Source organism: Cervus canadensis, chromosome 24, assembly GCF_019320065.1.
Source record: "Cervus canadensis isolate Bull #8, Minnesota chromosome 24, ASM1932006v1, whole genome shotgun sequence".
NCBI lineage: Eukaryota > Metazoa > Chordata > Mammalia > Artiodactyla > Cervidae > Cervus > Cervus canadensis.
In genome coordinates, this window is record NC_057409.1 from 10,622,566 (window position 1) to 10,629,065 (window position 6,500).

Here is a 6,500-nt window from a genome sequence, read left to right on the forward strand (position 1 = left end):
CGCTCCAATGAATAAAGGATTAGGGAAGGCCTGGCTGTGGGCTCTACTGGGTGGGCCCAAGGCCAAGAAGCCAGGTCCTTGGGTGGGGCCCCAACTCCAAGGTCTCCAGAAATACCCACATCCTGCAGGGAGTCTTTCTCTCTCTCTGCACATTAGCTCAGTCAACAACACTAGACTGGTCCATCCGGTGCAGAACCGCTCTGGGAGGAAGGGCTAGGTCTGGGCTGGCAGAAGAGGAAGGAACTGGGTCCCTTGTCTCAGGGGAAGACGGGCCCTGACAAAGGTCCCAATCCTGTCTCAGGAGCCCAGGCTTCAGTGGGTGCAGTCTCAACTTCAGTGAGTCCCAGGATGCTAGAAATAAGGCCCAAAGCTGCTATCTGAAGATACCCCGTCTGAGGGGATGCACAGCCAGTCTTGCCCACAGAAAGCCACAGTCCAATGGGTGTGACAACCTGCTCTCAAGTGCTCCCAATCAAGGAGGAGACAGCCTGCCCTCGGGGATGCCCAGTCTGTTAGGGAAGAGGAAATTCTTCTTCCTGAAGCCAGCTCCTTGTAAGAGAAGACACAACATGTCTGCCCTTGTGAACCCCCAGTTTGAGGGAAAAGAGAGATCCTTGCTCTGTGGGGTGTCTAGTCTGACCATGGCAAAGGACCACAGTTCTTTCAAAGCCTAGGACTCTGCCTCGGCTCCAACTTTGCACATTCTATGCTGAGAGTTACTCTTTATCTCCACCTTCACACCCCCAACCTGACCTTCCGAAATATCTGACAGGGCTTGGCAGGAAGCAAAGCTGTCAGGCCACAGAGAAAAGCAAACTGGGCCGTGGCATTCTCAAATACTAACTCTATGAATCTATGACATTGAGGTTTGACCGCTGCCTCTGGTCTTCAGCTGGAGCCCGCTCAGAACCTCAGTTTCCTGTGTCAGTAACAGTCACACATACTCCCTCCATTATCCTTGACATAATGCCTGGAACATAATAGGAACTCAGTAAGTGAACCTGTCTCCTGAGAAACCTGTATGTGGGTCAAGAAGTAACACTTAGAACCGGACATGGAAAAACGACTGGTTCAAAACTAGGAGAGGATTACATCAAGGCTGTATATTGTCACCCTGCTTATTTAACTTCTATACAGAGTACATCATGGGAAATACTGGGATGGATGAATCACAAGCTGGAATCAAGATTTCCAAGACAAATATCAATAACCTCAGATATGTGGACAATAACCCTCTTCTTGCAGAAAGTGAAGAGGAACTAAAGAATCTGTTGTTGAGGGTGAAAGAGAAGAGTAAAAAGTTAGTTTAAAACTCAACATTAAAAAAAAAACAAAGATCATGGCATCCCATCACTTCATGGCAAATAGAAGGGAAAAAAGTGGGAGCAGTGACAGATTTTCTTTTCTTGGGCTCCCAAATCATAACAGACCCTGTCTGCAGCCATGAAATTACAAGACACTTGCTCCTTGGAAGAAAAGCTATGACTAACCTAGACAGAATTTTAAAAAGCAAAGACATCACTTTGCCGACAAAGGTCTGTATTGTCAAAGCTATGGTTTTTCCAGTAGTCATGTACAGATGTGAGAGCTGGACCATAAAGAAGGCTGAACACCAAAGAATTGATGCTTTCAAACTGTGGTGCTGGAGAAGACTCCTGAGAGTCCCTTGGACGGCAAGGAGATCAAACCAGTCAATCCTAAAGGAAATCAACTTTGAAGATTCATTAGAAGGACTGATGCTAAAGCTGAAGCTCCAATATTTTGGCCACCTGATGCGAAGAGCCGTTTCATTGGAAAAGACCCTGATTGATGCTGGGAAAGATTGAAGGCAAAAGGAGAAGGAGGTGGCAGAGGATGAGATGATTAGGTAACATCACCAACTCAATGGACATGAATTTGAGCAAACTCCAGGAGATAGTGGAGGACAGAGGAGCCTGGAATGCTGCAGTCCATGGGTTCTTAAAGAGCTGGACACAACTTAGTGACTGAGCAACAAGTGACAACTACTTTATTTACCCAAGTTTCTACCTGGTGTTGCTAATTGGAAGTCAAATCCATTCTCCATATCAGACTCAATTGGAGAAATTGTTAAAAATGAAAAGCAGTTTATAACTGTTGAAAAAAAAGAAAAGCAGTTTCTCAGATTCCACTTTGAGAGTGCTTCTGAATCAGCAGTGCTGGTCATGGGACCCAGGAAATGCTTTTTTTTTATTAGAGTGAGGAGGGATGAGGACTACTTTATTATTATATTATTATTTTATCTTGGCTATGCTGGGCCTTCGTGGTGGCCTGTGGACTTCTAATTTCAGGGCACGGGCTAGAGCTTAGGCTCAGTGGCTGTCGCGCAGGGGCTTAGTTGCTCCATGGCATGTGGGATCTTAGTTTCTGGACCCAGGATCGAAAGCATGTCCCCTTCGTTGGGAGGCAGATTCTGAACCACTGGACCACTAGGGAAATCACAGGGAAATGAATTTTTAACAAGGAAGTTGATTGCAGAGCAGGCTTGGAGGGAAGCTGGAGGAAGCCAGGGACTAGACAAGGAGAGGCCGATTACCTAAAGGCTCTTTCTAGTGAGGTTCACCTGCTCTGAGCCAGAGGCGTAGGGCAAAGATTTTGACTTCTCTGGTGGAACCCCGAGCTCTCTCCACCCCCTGCCTCCCAGTGGACTCTGTCCCTGCCTGAGTTTCCAATGCTGGCTGGGTTAACCCAGAAGCTTGCTAAAGATCTAGTCTGTCTCCTCCACCCTGAATCCCGAATCCGAATCTTCAGGGAGACCAGAGAATGCTTTTTAACAAGTTTCTCAGGCGACCTCCACCCTCTGCTTTTCCACCCAGTTCTTGGAACAGGAACCACTCTCCCAGAGGAGGGTTTGAGGAGAATACCCTGCACCCTGCTGTGCCAGGCAGTGGATTCTCTGATCTCCTTTGCCCTCAGGGCAGCAGATTTAAGAGATGAGGAAGCTGACGCTCAGAGAAGCTTCAAGGCTCCAGTCTGCCTGACGCCAAACACAGGCCTGTCGCCTCCATTTGCAAGGTCTATTCTCCAATAAACAGAATCTTGTTTGAGTTCATAGAATAGGGACGCAGAAGATATTTTTAGCCTCATTTTACAGAAGAGGAAGCTAAAACCCAGAGAAGGTAAAATGACTGGCCAGGATTACAAAGCCAGTGAGGGACAGAGCAAGGTGACCCCGAGCCCCTTCTGAGCTCTTTCCCCCACACTCAGGGCCAGACGTCCCCACTACCCCCAAACCCACTGGGGAGAAGCGCCGGTGACCTCCTGCAAGGGGGGAGAGGAGGTGGATGTGCTAGGATGAAAGCGGGGGTGAGTAGTCACTGAGGTTCCACCCAGGGCAGGCCCAGACCCATCCACACACACACACACATCCTCTCTCTCACACACACACTCTCACACATACACACACTCACACACATACACACACTCTCTCACACTCACACTTTCACACACACTCACATACTCTCACACACACACACACACATACATCCTCTCTCACACAACACTCTCACACACACACTCACACTCTCACACACACACATACATCCTCTCACACACACACTCTCACACACACTCTCAAACATACACACACACACACACACTCACTCTCTCACACATACACACACACACACTCTCACACACACTCACACATATACACACACTCTCACACACACTCTCACACACATACACACACATACATCCTCTCACACACACACACTCACACACACACACTCACACACACTCTCTCTCGCTCTCCAACCTAGAGTCTGTGAGAGGGGCAGGAAGGTGGTGCCCATCTGTGGCAGCCCCAGACAGCCATTGAGAGTCTACAGCCATGGGGTGGGGGTGGGGGATTTTGAGGGGATTTTGGGGAGTCCAGACTGATGCTTTCAGTGGTTGCTCCTCATTTTTTATCTATTTTTCGGTTCCGCCGGGTCTTCATTGCTGTGCACCGACTTTCTCTAGTTGTGGCAACCAGGGGCTCCTCTTTGTTGTGATGCACAGGCTTCTCACTACGGTGGCTTCTCTTGCTGCGGGACACGGGCTCTAGAGCACGCAGGCTTCAGTAACTGCATCTTGCAGGCTCCAGAGCGCAGACTCAGTAGTTGTGACACACAGGCTTGGTTACCCGCAGCAGGTGGGATCTTCCCAGACCAGGGATGGAACCTGTGTCCTCTACATTGCCGGCAGGATTCTTTACCACTGGACCACCAGGGAAATCCTACACCTCATTTTATTTTATTTTTATTTATTTATTTTACTTTACAACATTGTATTGGTTTTGCCATGCATTGACTTGAATCCGCCATGGGTGTACATGTGTTTCCCATCCTGAACCCCCCTCCCAACTCCCTCCCCATCCCATCCCTCTGGGTCATCCCAGTGCACCAGCTCCAAGCATCCGGTATCATGCATCAAACCTGGACTGGCAATTCGTTTCACATATGATAGTTTACATGTATCAATGCCATTCTCCCATATCATCCCACCCTCGTCCTCTCCCATAGAGTCCAGAAGACTGTTCAATACATCTGTGTCTCTCTTGCTGTCTCGCATACAGGGTTATCATTACCATCTTTCTAAATTCCATATATATGCATCAGTATACTGTATTGGTGTTTTTCTTTCTGGCTTACTTCACTCTGTTTAACAGGCTCCAGTTTCATCCACCTCATTAGAACTGATTCAAATGTATTCTTTTTAATGGCTGAGTAATATTCCATTGTGTATATGTACCACAGCTTTCTTATCCATTCATCTGCTGATGGGCATCGAGGTTGCTTCCATGTCCTGGCTATTATAAACAGTGCTGCGATGAACATTGGGGTACACGTGTCTCTTTCAGATCTGGTTTCCTCAGTGTGTATGCCCAGCAGCGGGATTGCTGGGTCATATGGCAGTTCTATTTCCAGTTTTTTAAGGAATCTCCACACTGTTCTCCATAGTGGCTGTACTAGTTTGCATTCCCACCAACAGCGTAAGAGGGTTCCCTTTTCTCCACACCCTCTCCAGCATTTATTGCTTGTAGACTTTGGGATAGCAGCCATTCTGACTGGTGCCTACACCTCATTTTAAAGGGACAGTTTTCACTTGACGTGTGATGAAGCTGAGGCCTAAATGCCTGGGTGCGACCCCTAACTGGATCAGCGTAGGGTGGCCCACAGGCAGCAGTGAGCTGCAGGCTGGGAGATGGGGGGTGCTGAGATCACCTCCGTTATTCACAGCAAACTGCAGGAAGAAGAGTGAAGTGGTTCATCCAGCCTCCCATTCTTTCTGGACCTTGGCGTTCCTCCAGCCAGCCTTTCCTGCCCAAGGAGCCCCTTCCACTATTCACAGATGAAGGGGCTGGATCAGTTGCTAGAGCCATGCCTGGCTTAAGTAACAGCTGGTTCAGTGCCTAACACACACCTCTCCCTCAGGAAAAGTCATCGTTGGAAAGATTGCTCTGAGCAGGGTTATGGGAATGGGCTGGGACCACTGCTGACCTCCCAAATGGATTTGTGGCTATCCTGTGCCAGAAGGGAAATGGAAAGGCGTTAGTCCGTCTGGGAGAAGAGGATGTCGTGGCTGAAACCCAAATTCCTTATTATGATTTTCTGATCTCTCTGGTCTCACTTCACCCCACTTCTCTGCTCCAGGCATGACAAAAGGGTGTTCAGTTCTATGAATTTGCTACACTCTTCCCTCCAGGGCTTTGCACACACCGTTTCCTCTGATGGAAACATCTTCCCCTCAAGTCCTGCCTTAAGCCAGTCAATCTGCCTTTCTTCCTTTCTTGCCAAGACTTTACTGGAAATAGTAGGTATCCAGTCCCAAGGGCACGTCCTGGTCTATGACCTGCCCATCCTCCTTTGCTTTTTTCCCAGATTTACAGTTAGAGGTGGCTACATTGTACACTTTTGGGCCAATGACACCATCGGGGGAAATTTTTGCTTACTGGATGACTTCTGCTTGGCAACAGGTGTGAGGTATGGTGCTGCCACCACCACCTGAGACACTGCAACTGTAAGATGATGAGTCCTTCTGAGAGGAGAGAGGGGAGGCCAAGGAAGGGCCAGGTTCCTCGGTGGCACTGCTGAGATCATGCACAACACCTGAAACAGCCTGCCACCAGACTTCTGTGAGAAGATAGGCCCCATTTGTGTCCAAGTTCAAAAAGGTCACTTCCTCCAGGAAGCACGCCCAACTACTTAGAACAGGATCAAAGGTCCCCTCCTCGGAGCGGTGGATGCACTGAACCTTTCATGCTGGTTCACCGTCCACACGCTCCAGGAAGATGAGGTCAGTGGCAAGGGCCCATGGCGTCACGTTTTATTCCTAATCCAGCATATTTGTTGGGTTCACAAGCACACCTGGAGCTGAACGCTGGCACAACCTCCTTGGGAGCAAAGACAGGGCCTGGCCCTCATGAGGTTATGAAAGCCAGCTGAACTGAGACCAGCACATAACCTCCAGGGAAGGGGTGGGCAAGTACACACCCACCC